This window comes from Adiantum capillus-veneris, chromosome 1 (assembly GCF_014529385.1).
Source record: "Adiantum capillus-veneris isolate H3 chromosome 1, ASM1452938v2, whole genome shotgun sequence".
Classification (NCBI taxonomy): Eukaryota; Viridiplantae; Streptophyta; class Polypodiopsida; order Polypodiales; family Pteridaceae; genus Adiantum; species Adiantum capillus-veneris.
The window spans coordinates 70,821,933-70,841,972 of record NC_140931.1 but is presented as its reverse complement, the minus strand read 5'-3'; the positions used below and the strand labels follow the sequence as shown (position 1 = coordinate 70,841,972).

Genomic DNA, 20,040 nt, shown 5'->3' with positions numbered 1-20,040 from the left:
AGGACAGCACGAAGGAAGAGGAGAGAGAGAGAGAGAGAGAGAGAGAGAGAGCAGGAGAACATGAAGGAAGAAGAGAGAGAGAGAGAGAGAGAGAGAGAGGCACTGCCTCTGCAACCGCACCTTGGTTTGTGCCCATGCACACGTTCCCCTCAAACGAACACCCTCATGTCTCCTCATTGTCCTCACCCTCCGTCATTGCAGGTCGGTTGTGTCAGCTGTCGAGCGAGCACTCAATTTCTTCGATTTATTGAAACTCCCAAACCAGAATACCTGTCAAATTTGAGTTAATTATGTAGGCTTTAGTGATGAATTGGATCATTAATATTAGACATAATTGCCTTTTTTGCGAGGTAATTCTGACAAATTACATTCTAAGCACTCATAAGCGGATCTCAATTGTCAAACACGAATAACGATTAGAAAATCTCAAAGAATCCAACCAAACCAAAATATATTCTGGGAATTTTTGAAATTTGAAGTATATTTTATTATTATTATTAATTTTTTTTAATCTCATGACCTTTGCACGCATAGCACGGAGTTGCCTACGATACGTTGCCTTAGTGCAAATTGTTCTCTATTTGGAAGACATCCCAAGGATGATCTTTGGTCTCTGCAGATAAATTTTGAGTCACTATTGGCAAGTCAATAGATAAGTTGCGAGGCGGAAACCGAATCTCTTGCATAGTGCCGCATCCACGAACGGATAACTTAAAACAAAACAAAACTGATGCTGAATCTTGGCCTGTGTGACAATTATCCCTCCTCGGCTTGCCTTGTGATCACCTTCATGACATTGCGCGCGCGCGCGCGCCGCCCCCCCCCCCCCCCCCCCCCCCCCCCCCCCCCCCCCCAAAACAAAAAAGCACACTACAAAGGAAAAAAAAACCCAACTTAACTTATCAAATCAACCAAGGAAAAGTTTCCCTCTCTCTTAGCCCAAAGGATCTTTCATTATTCCTTTTAATTCAACCCAAAAACAACGTTTGCAGCACCTATTTTTGATGCATGAGCTCCCATCTTTCCACTTGGGATAGAACCTCTCGTGGTTTTCATTAACACTAAGGTTGTTGGTGGACCCCGAGTAGATTATGCTTCTAGTCATGACTCTACACATGGGGGGCTATGTGCATTTATGCATACAAAATCATTAATTATAGGTAAACTCTAGGCTTCGTCCGAATTATTAGGCTTGCCACTCCCATCATCCTTGTGTAGGGCTTGTTGTGATGCTATTCAAGGTCAATGGTCTTCATACTCTTAAAAGTTTGGTATACATTGCAGAGAACATAAGGGCTACCATTATGGTACTTGCAATTTCCTCTATTGCAGTGTAACCACCTTGTTCAGTGGACAAATCAAAAAAGACACAGAAGGTAGTACCAACTGGAAAAAATAAGGCGAATCACTTCACAAAACCCCTCTTTGCCCAATTAGACAACATTCTCTCTCTCTCTCTCTCTCTCTCTCTCTCTCTCTCTCTCTCACTCTCAATTAAATAGCCACATAAAAAATAGTGGCTTCACTAGCAATGAAGGTTCGGAAAAAGGCAAGTTCACTTTATCCAAATTAAAATATGATTGCCTCAAATTTTAGCAAGTTTTAGAAATCGTCAATTTGAGGATTTTTATCATAAAAGTTCAAGTTTTTGTAAAGCTTTCCTTCTCAAATATCTCATAAAGGGATTAAAAGGATCAAAATCCGGCTTGATAAAGTTATTTTGGGAAAATTATCAAAATACCCTTCTAATTTGTGGATATTTCCAAACAACCCCTCAAATTGCCAAAATAGCCTTGTTTCTTCAAGATTTTCTAATCTATATTCCTTTTTGACAATTGAGGTCCATTTTTGAGTGCTTAGCATGTAATTTGTCACAATTACCTCACAAAAAAGCAACAAAAAGCTACAAATTATTTCATCTTTGTAGAAATGTAATCTCAAAACCAAGGGTATTTTGGAAATTTTGCAAAATTTGAAGGGCATTTTGGGAACTTACGACAACACATCGGAAATTTGGGAATTCTAAAATTTTGAGGGGTATTTTGATAATTTTCCCAATTATTTATCAAAGCATTGGTGAATTCTTATATGAGACACGAAATAGCCGTCTATTCCCGGATGTGCATTGAAGGTCTCTACCCTATATTCAAAGTGTACTAGTACTTAATTGGTGGCAGGTACATGCTTGCCGAGATTGCTCTGCATTTGTATCGAGGGTGATCAGGTCTCCAAGTTTCATGTCACAAAGATTTGGGTGAATTAAAGTCCTCATTGCGCCTGTTTTCTCAGAAACTCTCATGTTCTGCCAACCGTGATGTGCTACCACCCCGAGTTTTTTGACAAAGGACACGAGAAGAGCCATGTAGAGTTTGAACCTGGATGTCGATTGCCTTTTAACCTTTGTCTTCACCTGAATGTGTTCAGGCTTGTTTAGCTTGTGGTAGTTATGAGAACCCCTGCCATAAATTAATAGTTCTCCACAGAATGAGCATTTGAGCTGCTAATGCGTTTCCATGCTCTTGGCCAATAGTAGGCTGAAAAACGAACATGTTCCTCACTTTGCAAAAGCAATGGGACTTCCAAGCTCTGAGAAGAGAGAGAGAGAGAGAGAGAGAGAGAGAGAGAGAGAGAGAGCAGAGTGCATCAATACTTTTCAAATTTATTTGTTAGTCTTTGCAATGCGTATTTTTTCTCATTTAGCAAATGAAACTGTATTTTTTTAAAACTAAGTTTTTCTTTTTCACTAGCAAAAAGTGGAGGCATTAATATGGCACCACTCCTTTGGGGCCAAATATATGAAACTTTCTAGAGACCATTTGCTTTCCTCATAATGCTACACCCTTATTTTAGGGCAGCTTCACTTCCAACAAAGAGCAACTTGGTTTGAAAACCGTTCCCATAAAATTTGAATGCACTAAACGTTTTATCATTAATAAAATATCCTCAAAAATTGCCTTGCTCAGTCTAGTGTGAGTCTACTGTGCAAGCACACTATTTTATATGATGCTTGGAACCAAGTCAAGACTTAGCTATGACCATCATTGCAAGATCTCCCTGCTGCGCTTAGAGAGCCACAAAGAATATATTTTTCAAAACAAAATCATAAGACCATACTACTATTTCGTATGTAACTAAATACAAAGATAATTTGCACAGAGCCACACCAAAAACTCAAGATAACAGAGCATCCAACCGAGGCCTGCAACAATATATGAACATATAACTGTTTTTAATAGCAAATTCTTGATTAAGAGAATGAAAAATGTCAGGGTTACATACTTTCACCATTAAGAACATGCCAACAACAGTGTGACAAGGCATGTAGTGACACCTATGCATTTGTGTAGTCACCTAAACTAAGAAGGGGCAAGAAGGAGAGACAGAGAGAAAGAGGGAGATGTTGCCACGCATATCCACCCTTGCACCGCACCGAGTCCAGCACCCTGCCTGCCCATTGCTTCTTGCTGCAACTAGTTCCCTCCATTCACCTTCATTGGATTTGCAACACAGGTGCTACTCAGTGTGGATGTTGCAGAGAGAAACAACTCATGCCAGCAAAACGTTGGAAACATGTAGTTAGGGGGCGATCAAAGATAGCTTTCAATCAATACAGCACGTGAGAACATCAAGGCCAGATCTGTTGTCCATGTTGCTCTACTATGATATGAACAGATGGACACACCACAAGCTCCGAGTAACATTCGTGCATTAATTGCTCATTGTTGAATCCAGTTCAAGCTACTAGAATTATGAATCGGAGAGATGGATGGAATTGGAGTGCCAAACCCTGCATGAAAGCAAATGGAACTGAGTTCTACACACACACACACACACACACACACATTGCTGACAAGCAATAACATCTTCACCTCCAAAAGTTTCCCTGTGTAGTATATACACATACACGCACCTTCTGTTGAAGGCCCGCAAATGCCGCTGCGAGGACAAGCAATAACATCTTCACCTCCAAAAGTTGCCTTGTGTAGTATACACACATACACGCACCTTCTGTTGAAGGCCCGCAAATGCCGCTGCGAGGACTCCACCCTACACAAATAGAAGCTGTTGTATTAGACGCGCACAACGTGAGACAACTTGTCACCTCCATCACACCACCCTGATCATGCATTGTTACCAAAAGGTAAATGATCTTCGTAGCGAAGAAAATTAAACCTGGGAAAACCCCATCAACCCATCAAAGGGGCCATGCTCTAGCATATAGTTGGAGATGGTCTCCTTGCATTCCTCCAAATTGGAGAACTCGCTATAGTCCTGGAGAAGGACACCATAAGCTCATTATAACGAATGATAGCAATAAGCTCCTCCAAAAAATTGATGTCTCTGCAAAACATAATCTTGGGCTCTGGCTAGCTTGTAATTTTTCATAGGAGTAAGTTGATGAGCCTGGCTAACATACCTTGTTAAACTGAAACCATTCGACATAGGGTCCACGGAAAATAGCCTCCACCTCGGACTTGCCAGAAGCTGCATAAGGTCCGTCGAGAAAGGTCTAAAGCTCAAAAGCTTCGCATAAGCTTCACAACTTTTGCAAATATACCAAGCTCCAACAAGTGCATGTTCCCACAACTAGGGAGCAACATATAATGCTCATATCCAACTGAATCACACCCACACACAGGACGTCGTTCTGCAGCACATATAAATCTGCCAACGTGTGGCTTGCAACACATTGAAAAATATGCCCCAAAACTCAAGCTCTCTGTTATTGTGTGGAGGTGCGCTAAGCTAACAAACACACACGCACGCACACACACACATATTCTCTCTCTCTCTCTCTCTCTCTCTCTCTCTCTCTCTCTCTCTCTCTCTCTCTCTCTCTCTCTCTCTCTCTCTCTCTCTCTCTCGCCATGCATAACGAGCTACTCGTTCTTCTGCATCGCTGTAGTGCAGCAGGCCCGCCGGCTCCCATGGCCAGGAAGATCATTTGCATGCCTTGATCAGGCTCATGAAGAGCCGTCGGACTCTCAAAGATTGTTTGCTGGCTCCTTCAACATTGTCAGAAAGGAAACAAAAGCATGCACGAGAAAAGAGGAGCCAACTGCCAGACTCTAATTTCGAGCATATTCAATAATCTAATCTTGTAAAAAATCTTACCTCAAGATCTTTTGAGAGAAACATGAGAATCGAGATTGTCACCCACTAGGGCTAGTGCTCACTAGAATACTCACCAATCAAACATTTTCATTTTTCACTTTATTTGTTTAAAAAACATATAAGATTTTTCGCTAACAACAACAAGAAAGGGAGAGAGTTTGGCCTCGCTGAGTGAGAGAGAGAAAGGATTAAAGGGAAGATCTCAAAAGATGCCTCAACTTTGTCTTTTCCTGAAATTCATATATGACATACCACAATGGATTCTTTAGCAACCCCCAAAAATCTCAAAACTAAACCCACTTTTTCTTCATTAGAGGCAACCCAAAATCTTTAATATTTCATAACTCAAGACACCATCATTAGAGTTACACACTCTTCATTTAAAATGAGTGCCCGCTATCTTATTTCAATCAATGAGCAATTTTGGCCTATCAAAAAATGCTTTAAAATACAACTCAATTTTTTTCTATTTTAGTCAGCAAAAAGAGAAGCCATCTCTATAGCCTTTGCCCTTTGGGTAGGCCAAAAAAGGCTAGACTTCTCTCTAGGGAGACTTTTTTGCAACCGGAAGCCTCCAATCAAGCTCAGTTTTTTAGGGCTTTCAAAATCAAGAAGAGCCGGGGCAACATCCGCTCGCTCAATGATGAAAAAGGGACAACAGTTCATAAGAGGCCCCCCACACGAAGGGGGTCAGTTGTAATAGAGAAAACCTCAATTACCCCCTGCAGTCACAAAGGTACTTGACTTACCCCTCCCTCTAAAAAGTGGACACAACCACACCTTGGATTATTTTCACAATAAAAGATTTTGAGAGGGAGAAAGTGTATGTGTGTGTAGAGTTTTTCACTCAAACAAAAAGAAGGAAAGACAAGGACGTTCAAAAAGATGCAAGCCAAATCTTCTTGTTAAAGATTTAAAATTGGAAAGAAAATACAAGGCTTTAAAGTTGTGCATTCATCTAGCATCCTCTGCAGATGTGTGTAGGATCCGTCAAGGAGAACCTCTTGTTGCTTGTTGATGTTGGCGCTATTGTAGTAACTCATACAGTCGGTAAGCACTTTGTAGCTTGCTTCATACACTCTACGGTCAAGCTATGAAGATTACATAGCAATGGGATATGGCTAGTCGCCCACATGCAGGATCTTCTAGAAAACCTGACAGCTTAAATGTTATGTAAGCAGAATAGAATCTTTTGATGATCCCCCTAGATATTTTTGTATTTGCCTCAGAATGTAAATCAAAGGATATGGGATGTAACAGTCTGTAAAGCTCTGCAATGTAATTTTGCTCTCTACTTAATATAAACTCTCGCGTCCTTTATGGGTAAAAAAAGGCTTTAAAGTTGAAGAATAAAAAATTAGTTTATTCATTTTCTTCCATGATTTGGGTTTGAGGAAAATGAAAGCTACACATGGGGAAGAGAGTCCACGACATGGAGTTGGAAAAACTAGAAGAAGCTCACATTTTACTACGCACTTTTAGAGACTCCCAAAAAGATTCATAAATTCTTACAGAAGTGGGGTGAGCCAACTACACCTCTTTGAGGTGCAGTTGCTCTACCCCCCCCCCCCCCCTTCCAAAATAACAATTACCTCACTCTTCACGTGTGACCACCACATGGTGTGGTTAGAATCCTTGATCTAACAAATTACCCCCTCCCATGTGGGGGGTACCTAACCAGGATGAAATGGGTGGTCTGATGCTGCACTATCTCAGCCAAATCATTGGACGGCCGGAGACCCAGTCCCAAGAGGTGGAAGAAGCCAGAGAGACCTTGCTTCAGAGTGTCAAGAAGGAATTTCCCCACTCGGAAGCTAATAACTTGGAACGGGCATTTTCCGAAGACGAATGTGCACTAGCATTGCAAGCCCTTGGCAAGGAAAAGTCCCCTGGTTGGGATGGGATGATGATGGAATTCTATAGAGAATTTTGGGATCATCTCAAGACCCCAATCACAAGGTTGGCCAATAAAGCCATGGTCGAAGGGTCGTTGGAGACAAGTGTGAAGAGAGGGCTTATCAAGCCCATCCCAAAACAGATCTGTTGTTCTAAACTGAAACATTGGCGCCCTATAACGATCATGTTAGTGGCCTACAAAATTATAGCTAAAGCAGTGGCCCTCAAACTAGTCCCCCTTACTAACCAAGATCATCTCACCCCATCAATATGGTTTCATTAAAGGAAGATCCATTTACGATAACATCTTGGCAACAATGGTGGGCATAGAATACGCAGTTGTCACAAAGCAGAAGTGCGTTCTGCTGCAGTTGGACCCGGACAAGGCCCATGACAGGATAACATGGACATATATAGAAGCCGTCATGGAATCTCTAGGCTTTGGGCCGCACCTCTGTTGATGGCCGGTTCGCGTAATGGGGGCTGGAAGCCAGTCAGAGCTCCTATTCAACGATAGAATTGTGGGCTTTTTTGAGGTCAAAAGGTCAATTAAACAGGGATGCCCTCTCGCCCCCATACTTTTCGCCATAGGATCACATCCTCTAATCACGACGCTCGAAGATAGTTCTGAACGAGGGGAGATACAAGGCCTTGTTTTGCCAAGAAATAGACAACTCCTGGCAAAACTATTTGCATACGATTCTCTCCTCTTCTTGAAGGCGTGCCCCGAGGTCATTAGAAAAGCTCTGGAGATTGTACAAATGTTCTCAGTAGCTTCGGGGTCCCAGTGTAATATAGAGAAGTCAAGGATGATTTCCCTATCGGAAAATGACTCATTTGACCCTACTGTCTAGTCAGGGGAGATTGTCACAAAAGGGAATATCTTTAGACATGTGGGAGCCCCCTTGGGGGTGGATGTAACTCACACGCAAAGATTCGAGTGGGTGCTTGAAAAATTCAAAACAAAAATGAGGAGGTGGGAGTATGCTCTTCTCCCATTCCCAAGTCGGATAAAAGTGATGAATGCCTTTATGATTCCTTATACTGCCTTCACTAGCCCGCTTCTCAAGATGGCTAAGTGTCACCAGAAAAATAACAAGAAATCTTCTAGGCCATGGCAATGGGCCCATTGGGAATCAGTTGCTCGGCTGAGGAATCAAGGAGGCCTCGGGATTCTCAACCCTGTGGCCCATGCAGAAGGTTGTTGCGCCAAATTTGTTGCTTCCTTGGCTAAACAGGATCAAGTTTGGGCTGTCATGATCAGAGATATGATAGAAGCAGCTAAACTTGGCACGAAGGGTGGAATGTGGAGAGGGGTGGAGGTTCATGAAAAACTGTTAGCCCCGGCGTGGTCTACCTTAAGACTGGGGGGCAGCTCAAGAGAATTGGTAAGAAAATGCAATAGAGTAGTAGGAGTTTTAAAGTGGGGGGAAGAAGCCAGATACTTCAAGAACTCCATCCTGCATTGGTCCCCCTGGCTCTCCAAAGTTGTAGATCCGCCACAAACTCCCTATTGGATTGAGACAGCCAGGAAGCTGAATAATAAGGGTCTGAACCGACTTGAGCACTTCTGGGACAATGTCAACAAGAGATGGAAAACCATAGACCTTATGGTTTCCCAGTACCAACTAAATAGCTTGGAGGTCTTGCTTGTCCACAAAGTGATGAAAGAGCTTGGCAATCTAGTGATGCCAATCTATGATTCGGAGTTGGACTGGAATGCCTGGAAATGGCCCGGAAGCAGTCTCTTGTGGAAACCCCATACTAAAATAATTTATTAGACAATGATGCAAATGAAGGATTGGTCTAGCTCCCTTAACAAGCTATGGAAAAAGCAATGGCCGGAGGAAAGGTGGGAGCATGTAATGGAGAACATATGGAAGCCAAAGGTTCCACAGTTCATGAAGGTTTTCTTATGGAAGGTTATTTGGGGTGCTCTACCGATGGGGGTGAAGATTCAGGAGAGAGGGATTGGGTCAGATCGATGCTTGGGGTGCAGGTTAGCTAGTGAAGATCTTGCCCACCTGTTCATGGGCTGCCCAGCTGTAAAAGGCCTAGCAGGGAAAGTATGCAAGTGGGTCCAAAGAACATGGAAAATTAGTTTTTTCAAGACTGACCTATGCCTTGGAAGTAAAAATCCGGGTAGTCCTGCAGTCCTCCTCAGCACTTAGATCGTCAGATACTTATTCTTTCATAATGTATGGTAGACAAGGAACCGCCGTTTTTTGAAGGAGGATCTGAGGTGGCAAGCTTCGCAGAAATTATACAAGAAAGAAAAGTGCTAATATGGGCACTCGGGCGCAAGCATCACTCGGAGGATTGGTCTAGGACTATTTGTGCCTTGTATGGTAGACAAGGAACCGCCGTGTTTTTGAAGGAGGATCTGAGGTGGCAAGCTTCGCAGAAATTATACAAGAAAGCAAAGTGCTAATATGGGCACTCGGGCGCAAGCATCACTCGGAGGATTGGTCTAGGACTATTTGTGCCTTGTTGTCAATAGATGGAATGCCTAGGATGGGGGCAATTCTTGGCCATCAGTAAATAAAAGATCTCAGAATGAGAATAGCACGGGCTTTGTGTATCAAGGATGTGGAGGCGAGGTGGTAGGGGTGGCTGCCCTGATAGCCGTTGTAATTTTGATCCGTGGATGTTGTCATGGCAACATGAGCATGACATAACCTTGTAACTTTTTGGGCTGCTCAATATAATCCACTCACAATTGTGAGTTTTGTTTTAAAAAATAAAAAATAAAAAAATTTGTCACCGTAACGGTAGCCCTTTTCTTATTGGAGGAGCTTCATAAATCCCTAATCCTTAAAAGGCCCTCTTCAAACCCCAAATGTCTCCTTAGTTAACCAACATGGTAGTTTCCCACGGGTAGATGACCATCGGCTAGGGCTTGAAACCCAACAATCCCCCAGGTTCAAGCCCCAACTAGACTTACCATTCTCATGACATAATTAAGAGTTTTAGGTTTACTCTTAACCATGAGTTTGTGGTATACTCATAAACCATGAGTTTTAGGTGTGGTCGCAACCAAGGGTTTTGGCATACCCATAACCTGGTGTTATGACAATGAAAGACTCCTTAAGCACTGATGGCCGGTTTTCAAAACCGCGGCCGCAAGAACCAACCCCAAGAAGGGGAGAGCACATTACCATGAAAAAACGATAAAAAAACAGTTTTTTTAACATTCACCACCCCTCTAGTATTAACCACAGGCGGGCCGCCACCAATTTGGCCACACCTCTCTCCATTATCCCCTAGAAGACAGAGGATTCTCTCTCTCCTGCTCGGCTACGCCAATCCACCACCATCTCACTTACCCTGCCTCTGCATCGCCTGGCCCAGTGGGCGCATAAAACAGGGTGCCACTGTCTATATTTCCCTGGCGGGCCGCCAAGCTTTTGAAAATTCTCCCTCTCTCTCTCTCTCTCTCTCTCTCTCTCTCTCTCTCTCTCTCTCTCTCTCTCTCTCTCTCTCTCTCTCTCTCTCTCTCTCTTCTCTCACCCTTCCTCGCTCGTCCATACCCCTGCCCAGCGGGCCGCCATACCTCACCCCTCCCTCTTCCTTCTCGTCCACACTCCCTCGACCTCACTCTCCCCTCCCTCTCTCTCCTCTTGTTTTCTTCCCACCGGTGGGCCATCTCTCTCTCTCTCTCTCTCTCTCTCTCTCTCTCTCTCTCTCGCTTTCGACCTGTGCAGGCACCGCCATCAGGACGTTCTCTCCCTCTCTCTTATTCACACACACAACACACACACACACACTTCCTCACCACTCCCCAGTCCCTCGCCATCTCACTCCCCCCGCCCTGTCTCTCCCTCGCTCTCTGTGTCATACAGCTAGTAGGCGTCGCCATCAGAACAGTGCCGCTCTCTCTCTCTCTCTCTCTCTCTCTCTCTCTCTCTCTCTCTCTCTCTCTCTCTCTCTCTCTCTCTCTCTCTCTCTCTCTCTCTCTCCCATTCTCGTCCTCCCTCTGCGCTGTAGGCACCGAAAATTAAAAAATAAAAATAATATACATATATAACTTATACCCCCGTTCCTAGGCACACCCTTGCCGTATACACCCACACACTTATACACACACACACACACTCCTATAAACACAAATACATACACAGACCCACGTGCATACGCGCACTCACATATCCACACATACATGCGCACGCCATACGCACCCATCAAAGAAAATAAAAAAAACATGAAGGACTCGACGACATCAACGTCATCAACAAAAGGAAGACAGCCAAGTCGCGCGTCGCCGATACCGAAACAAGAAAAGACACGGAAGGCATGCCTCGATCGACCCCGAAAATGACGAATGCGCTACACTGACGCACCAGCTAGGCTACCGTTCACCGGCATCCATCCACGCCGCCCTCTTCAGTAAAATCCGTAGGTTGTCATCATTTTTCCCACTTTTAAACCAAATCTTGTAAAAAATCCCAATTTGTAAATTATCACCTCTCTCTAGGTGATGGGCACAAAGGCCCACCTAGGAGTTTTCCTTTATAATATTTCCCAAGACAAAGCAAGGGTCAACCATCCAGGGCCCACCGCTTTGCTTTGTCTCCGCGGATTAGAACCCCTAATCTAATCAAATTACCCTAATCTAAAGCAGCCAGCACCTATAAAAAGGCATTGAGAGGTCACTATCAAGGGTGGTGTGCAATTTCATCAGAGGTCAACACTTGGTAGTATTTTGGTGGGAGGGATTGGCAACATTTGCCTCACGAGAGGGGGGGATTTAGTGTAGCAGTTTTGGAAATTTGCACTATGAGAAAAATCTATGTCCACATCTCGACTCCAATGGTCGACACACACACACTCATGTTAGCAAAGTCTCCATGTCTATGAGTCATCTCTAGAGAACGCACTGTTAGGCTCACTATCCCTCTCACTATCTCTATCACCATGATTGCCACCTTGCCAGAAATAAGGTTGTTGTAAATATTGCAAGGAAATAGTTTTTCCTCACACCCCGAGGGTTTTCATCACCTGCGTCATTCTGTGTGTGTGTGTGTGTGTGTGTGTGTGTGTGTGTGTCGGTGTCTAGAGTTTGTGATATCTGCAATCACCGTTGTCCGCGTCCTAGCTGCTTAAAGCTAGGTGGTGCCCTCTGTTCGCTTCACCGTGGTTGGCTTGCGGCGTACATCGGCTCCTGGCATTTTCGAGGCCGTTGGGGTCCGTGTCGCGCTTTGCACTCGTCATTTGGTGCCCCCATTGAGGAGGGCTTCTTGGAAACCTCCAGTTTACAATGCTGAAAACAATGCACATCATCAATCATGGATAAATGGTTGAAAGAATTCTCCAACTGGAGAATGGGGAGGAGGAGACTAAAGAGGCACTGACTGCCTTCATTGAAGTACTACTCCCAGGTTGTAGTGTTGTCAGTATTCAAGAGGTAAGCTCCGCATCTCGTGTTGCTCATTCTAAGCGCAAATTGAGAGCATCAGGTGGGAGGGCTATGAAGTGCCATCACTGCTGTCAACCAAGGCACACCGTCAATGAGTGCCAGCAACGAAGGTAACGAAGGGGATGAAATCATCTACATCGACATTCACCGCGAGGAGATTGTTCATATCAAGGGAGGAAAAAGATCAGTAAGGTCTCTCTTTCCTGAGGAAACTGCAAGCAAAGGTATAGTCTCTACTCTTAAGTGGCCAAAAGGGGATGCTCGGGCCAAAGGGAAGGAAGGGCTAAGCCAGTCTGCAAACACATGACCCCAAAGGAAGAAGCATCTAGAGCAGCAAGACCTACTGAGTCGCATCTCGGGGAGGTCACCTAAGGAAAATGTAACCTATCACGTGAGTTCAACAGAAGGGTATTTAAAGTTCTTGAAACTTACAGAAATATCTATACAAAAGAATATTATTTTTTCAAATTTGTAAAAAGCTTACAGATTTTAAAAGAAAAGGGTACATTATATTCTTAACAAAATTTACAGATAAGGGGTTTTGCAAACATATCTTGAACGCACGTGATTTGGTAGTTTTACACATAGTGAACCCCCCGAGAGTCGCATCACTAGCACTCAGCTCAAAAGTTTATCTGTGCATCTGGTGCAGCAAGGGCATGCACCTGTCAAAAGTCCAGAGCAAGGGAGAGTACAACGAAGGCAAAAACCAAGAGTACCACTGCTATAATTTCACGGAAGACGGCTATGGCATGTATTACTGCCCACATCCAAGAAGATAGAATTTCAATAGAGGAGGAAGACAGAATCAGATCTCTCCACCAAGGGCAAGACCACCACCACCCCGGTAACCATGGCCGATTCCACCGGTCCAAATTCTTCAACCACCTATACAGCAACCACCACCACAACCTCTCGTTCCAGCGCTACCCCCACCACCTGCTGTAAACCAAGCGGTGAGTGTTGTTAGCCTAGAAGCTAAAGGGAAGGCAAAGGTAGAAGAACTAGTATGAGAGACGCACAAAGGGAAAGCAAAAGTAGAAGAAGTGGATGCCATGGGAGTGAAGCATGCCAGGAACGAAGAGGCCACTCAAAAGGAAGAGAAAATGAAAGGAAAAGGCGAGTTTAGCAAGCAGTCATCTAAGCCTCGATGGAAGATCGACATCGTGGATTTTTCACTAGGTGAGTATGCTAAACCATATGACTTAGTTCAGGATGTGTTGATGCAGGATCCAAAGATAACTTGGCCCTAATTACTCCATCTTGCACCAAGGATGAGGAGACAATGGACGAAGATTGTAAGTACAAGAAGATCAAGACCAAGGATAGCCAGGGCTATTTTTGGGAGGGACCTTGACAACATCCTACCAACCATGGATGCCCACATCAAGGGGCAACGTATCTCAAATGTCTACATAGATGGTGGCGCACAGATATGCGTCGTGAGTGAGAAAATGATGCACCATCTAGGCCTAGAGGTGAGTAGGCCGGCACCCTGCCAAGCCAAAATGGCAAATAACGTAAGAGTGAAATGCGTAGGCATTGTGAATCGGTCAAAGTAAAGGCATTCAACACAAAAGTGGAGGTAGACATTTTTGTCATGCCACACAAAGGGGAGGGCTACCCTATCATTCATGGAAGACTCTAGCTCATGGCTATTGAGGCTAAGCAAGACTGGAGTATCGGAATGATTCAGATGAAGGACGCTAAAGGGAATTCCATATTCTACGACATGAGGATTGGGAAGCAGCGCAACATGATCTTGGAGGCTTCGGAAGATGAGTCCACCACTGACTATTTGTCCACCTCAAGAGAAGAGACAACAACAACCGAAGAAAGTGACAGTAGCATCGAAGTGATGGGGGCTATCCTTAAAAACCCAAAAAGATTGACACAATCTGAAGCACCACTGACAAACAAAGAGGGACCATCAGGTACGCAATCCTTAGAGGATACAAGTAAGTTACATCGGATGCTCTCCAATGAGTTAGCCGGTGAAGAGAGGAAGGAATATGTCTCCATGCTAGGTAACTTCACCACATTGTTCATTGATGGTTATGATAAGATCGCAGGAATCATAGTAGTACAACACTGCATAAGACTCAAGGAAGGAAGTAAGCCCATAGTGCAAAAGCTCAGAAGGCTTTGGGTAATCCAACAAGAGGCACTGCTCAAAGAGGTGAGGAATTTGCTACAGGCAGGTTTCATTTACCTTGTCGAACACTCAGAATGGGTCTCTCCAGTAGTAGTCACACCAAAGAAGACTGGCAAGTGGAGAGTCTGTGTAGACTATAAGCCCCTCAATGCAACCACAAAGAGGGATCACTTTTCCCTCCCATTCCAAGATGAAATTCTCAATGAAGTGGCAGGTCATGAGCGCTACACAGTATGTGATGGCTACTCAGGCTACTTTCAGATTAGTATTGTAGAAGAAGACCAGAAAAAGACAACTTTCATAACACCCTGGGGATGCTTTGCTTACAGAGTGATGCCTTTTGGCCTCCTAATGCTTTGGCCACATTCCAGCGCTATGTGACTTTTGTCTTCCAACCATACTTTGGAACGTCAATACGGGTCTTCATAGATGATTTTTGCATCTATAGTTCATGCTCCCTCCATTTGAGCAAAGTCTATGACGGCCTGACCAGGGTGCAAACCTTGGGTGGCCAACTCAACATGGTCAAGTGTCACATTGGTGAAAGCAAAGTCACTCTCCTTGGACATGTAATTTCAACAAAACAGATTGAGGCTGACCTTAGAAAAATTCAAGATTTGGTATCTTTGTCATCACCCACCACAGCTAAGCAGTTGGTCTCTTTCCTTCAGAAGGTAAGATACTTAAGCAGGTTCATTCACTTGCTATCTCAAGTGGTTCTCCCTCTACAACAAGTCACCCAGAGAGATGTCTTCTCATGGAGTGAAGAAAATGAGCAACAATTTACCAAGGTGAAGCAAATCCTAGCCACGCTTCCCACCATTTCACCCCCCAGATGGGACAAGCCATTTTATGTGAACCCCAGTGTAGGAAGTGATACACTTGGAGCCGTACTAATGCAAAAGGACCCCCAAACTTCTTTCATGCATCCTATCTACTTCTCTAATCGTGTCATGACCCCATCAGAAAAGGGATTCACCGCAATAGAGCACATGGTGCTCGCATTAATGTTTGCTACTACAAAGTTTCGCTCTTATCTGCTGCCTAGACCCTTTGTAATTCTGACAACGGAGGAGGTTTTTCCATATGTAATGCGACACATGGATGTCTCATCTAGGATCTCTAAATGGCTGGTTAGATTACAAGAGTTTGACTACACCATGCAGGTAGAAAACTCCACCAGGGCTAGTCTAGCAAGTATTCTTACTCATCGTCACTATGAGAAGAAGCTGAAGGTCAACACGGAAGGAAAAGAAGAGACACAAATAGTAGAAAGTCCTAAGCTAGAAATATCTCACTCTCTTTTCTGTGACGGAGCATACAAGAGAACAGTGGACCAGTCTGCAGAGCTGGCATCATCATTTTCAATGAGCAACAAGAGAGGGTATTCTCCATTGGGCAGTTACACTCCCACTCCAACGATGAATCAGAGTATGCAGCTTTAATTCTTGGGTTAGAACAATGTATTTTGCAAGGGATTCAATGCCTAAATGTGTTTGGCAATGCTATGCTCTTGATAAAGCAGATAAACAACACTTGGGTTTGTAAAAATCAGGTTTTACTTGGTCAACTACGCCAAGTTAAGGATCTTTTAAGAAAGTTTGAAGCAGTGCAATTATTTCATGTCCCTAGGACAGAAAATCAGGAGGCAGATGCTCTAGCCAAGGAAAGAATACAAGACGTTTCCATAGGAGCAATCAAACTAAAACTACCCCTCTTTCAAGGTAGTGATGCTATGCCTAATATCATCAGCTTCTTAGACACAGGAGAATGTCCTGAAGGGTACACTAAGGGCCATAAACAGTGGATGGTAAGGAAGGCTACAAGATACCGCCTTGTAAACAACCACTTGTATTGTAAAGGCAAGGATCACATTCTCAGGCGAGTACCAACCTCCAGTGAGATCACGGAGGTAATTTCAAGTTGCCATGATGGTTTATGCGGCGGTCATTTTGCTTTAGATATCACCAGTAGGAAGATTCTATATGCAGGATACTCTTGGCTTAGACTGAATAGGGATGTGCATCATTGGTGTAAAACATGCAAGGCCTATCAAGTGGCCAGTGATCGCACACTAACCTATGAGCCACAGACTCCTATCATCTCATATGGTCCGTTTGAGAAATGGGGAATAGAGGCAATCGGTCCTCTACCAAGGGCCCAATCAGGTAAATTATACATTCTAGTTGGTGTAGACTACATGACCCGATGGGCAGAAGCAGAAGCTACATCCCAAAAGGTAGAAAAGTTCATATTTGAGCACATCTGTTGTCGTTTTGTCACTCCTTTTGAGATAATATCTGATAGGGGACCTGGTTTCAGAGGCGACCTGGTGGGAGAACTGATGAAGAAGTTAGGCATTGCACGCCAACATTTCACACCATACTATCCACAGTGCAATCGCCTAGTGGAAAAGGTAAATGGAATGATCTGTAAAATCATCACAAGCAGGTGAATAACCACACAGGTGATTGGGATAAACATCTCATGGCCGCTTTATGGGTCTACCGAACGACATTCCGAACATCATTAGGTTTCACCCCTTTCCATCTAGTTTATGGAAAGGAGGCCATTCTACACATTGAGGTACAAATAGCCAGCTTGCGAGTCATGGCTAGCCAATTGCAGCACCCAATTGTCAATCTCCGCAACCACATCCTGGATCTGGAAAGGCTTCAACTAGATAGGGAAGATACAATCAATCACTATGCAGCACAAGCAGAGCGACGCCAGTTCACCTTCAATCAAGGGCTTAAGAAGAAAGGCCTAGAAAAAGGCATGTTAGTATTGAGATACGACAACAGATTTGACACCAAGAAGGACAAGAAATTTCAACCCAGACGCGAAGGACCATTCATTGTCAAAAGGCGCTACGACAACGGCAACTATAAGTTGATGGAAAGTAGATGGGAGAATTCACAAGACTAGAGTCAATGGATGGAGGCTAAAGAGGTATTTCCTAAGGTTTGATCCAGAGTTCATGCTAGATATCCCAAAAGAGGGAGAACCCTCCAACTCCGCTACTAAAGAATCAGAGGTAAGGCTAGAAGCATGAATGCCTCTAGCCAGATGGGAGGGCTAATCACGGCCGATTTTCGAAACCGCGGCCGCAAGAACCAAACCCAAGAAGGGGAGAGCACATTACCAAGAAAAAACAATAAAAAATAGTTTTTTGAACATTCACCACCCCTCTAGGCTTAACCACAGGCGGGCCGCCACCAATTTGGACACACCTCTCTCCATTATCGCCGGAAGACAAAGGCCTCTCTCTCTCTTGCTCGGCTCCGCCAATCCACCACCATCTCACTTACCCTACAAGATCTCTCTCTCTCTCTCTCTCTCTCTCTCTCTCTCTCTCTCTCTCTCTCTCTCTCTCTCTCTCTCTCTCTCTCTCTCATCCCTCCTCGCCCTCCTCGCTCATCCACACCCCTGCCCAGTGGGCCTCCATACCTCACCCCTCCCTCTTCCCTCTCGTCCACACTCCCTCGACCTCACTCTCCCCTCCCTCTCTACCCTCTTGTTTTCTTCCCACCGGCGGGCCATCGCCCTCTCTCTCTCTCTCTCTCTCTCTCTCTCTCACACACACACACACACACACACACACACCCACACTCCCGCTGCATCTCTCTCTCTCTCTCTCTCTCTCTCTCTCTCTCTCTCGCTTTCAGCCTGTGCAGGCGCTGCCATCAAGACGTTCTCTCCCTCTCTCTTATTCACACACACACACACACACACACACACACACACTTCCTCACCACTCCCGAGTCCCTCGCCATCTCCCCCATCCCCCGCCATGTCTCTCTCTCGCTCTTTGTGTCATACAGCCCGCAGGCGCCGCCATGAGAACAGTGTTGCTCTCTCTCTCTCTCTCACACCTACACACACATACACATGCACTCACACACAGCACTCCCCTCCCCCCATCCAGCACCCGCTCTCTCTCTCTCTCTCTCTCTCTCTCTCTCTCTCTCTCTCTCTCTCTCTCTCTCTCTCTCTCTCTCTCTCTCTCTCTCTCTCTCCCCCCATTCTCGTCCTCCCTCTCTCTATGCAACAGTCATCGAATTTAAAAAAATAAAAAATAAAAAATAAAAATAATATATATATATATATATCAATAACTTATACCCCTGTTCCCATGCACACCCTTGCCGTATACACACACACATACACCCCTATAAACACAATTACATACACACACCCACGTTCATACGTGCACTCACATATCCACACATACATGCGCATGCCATACGCACCCATCAAAGAAAATAAAAAAACACGAAGGACTTGACGACATCGACGTCATCAACAAAAGGAAGATGGCCAAGTTACGCATCGTCGACACCGAAACAAGAAAAGACGCCGAAGGCATGCCCCGGCTGACCCCGAAAATGACGAATGTGCTACATTGACGAACCAGCTAGGCCGCCGTTCACCAGCATTGCATGCACGACGCCCTCTTCAATAAAATCCGTAGATTGTCATCATTTTTCCCAGTTTTAAACCAAATCTTATAAAAAAACCCAATTTGTGAATTATCACCTCTCTCTAGGTGATGGCCACAAAGGCCCACCTAGGAGTTTTCCTTTATAATATTTTCCAAGACAAAGCAAGGGTCAACCATCTAGGGCCCACCGCCTTGCTTTGTCTCCCTATATTAGAACCCCTAATATAATCAGATTACCCTAATCTAAAGCAGCTAGCACCTATAAAAAGGCACTGAGAGGTCACTATCAAGGGTGGTGTGCAATTTCATCATAGGTCAACACTTGGTAGTATTTTGGAAGAGGGATTGGAAACATTTGCATCACGAGAGGGGGGATTTAGTGTAGCAGTTTTGCAAATTTGCACTATGAGAAGAAGCTATGTCCACATCTCGACTGCAATGGTCGACACACACACGCTCATGTTAGCAAAGTCTCCATGTCTGTGAGTCATCTCTAGAGAACACACTATTAGGCTCACTATACCTCTCTCTATCTCTATCACCATGATTGCCACCTCGTCGGAAATAAGGTTGTTATAAATATTGCAAGAAAATAGTTCTTCCTCACACCCCGAGGGTTTTCATCACCTGCGTTATTCTCTCTCTCTGTGTGTGTGTGTGTGTGTGTGTAAAGTTTGTGATATCTCCAATCACCGTTGTCCGCGTCCTAGCCGCTCAAAGCTAGGTGGTGCTCCCTATTCGCTTCATCCTGGCCGGCTTGCGGCGTGCATCGACTCCTGGTGTTTTCGAGGCCGTCGGGGTCCATGTCCTGCTTTGCGCTCGTGAGCACATAGGATATAGGGTAAACTAGCTACCAAAATATGGAGTTTTTGGTTTACTTCAAAACCTTGGGTTATAGGTTTACCCAATAACCTCATGAGAAGTCGTACAATAGGCTAAGAAAAGATGTTTTTGGGAGGTCTTACCACTTATGTGTGTGGCAGTGTCTATACTCATACAATTTTGACATGGCAA

The 20,040-nt window shown here is 44.5% G+C and overlaps 1 pseudogene; it reads right to left on the bottom strand.

The window, feature by feature from the left end:
• Window positions 1–3,625: 3,625 nt before the first annotated feature.
• LOC147464947 (uncharacterized) lies at window positions 3,626–6,734 on the bottom strand (annotated as a pseudogene).
• Between the last annotated feature and the right edge of the window lie 13,306 nt (window positions 6,735–20,040).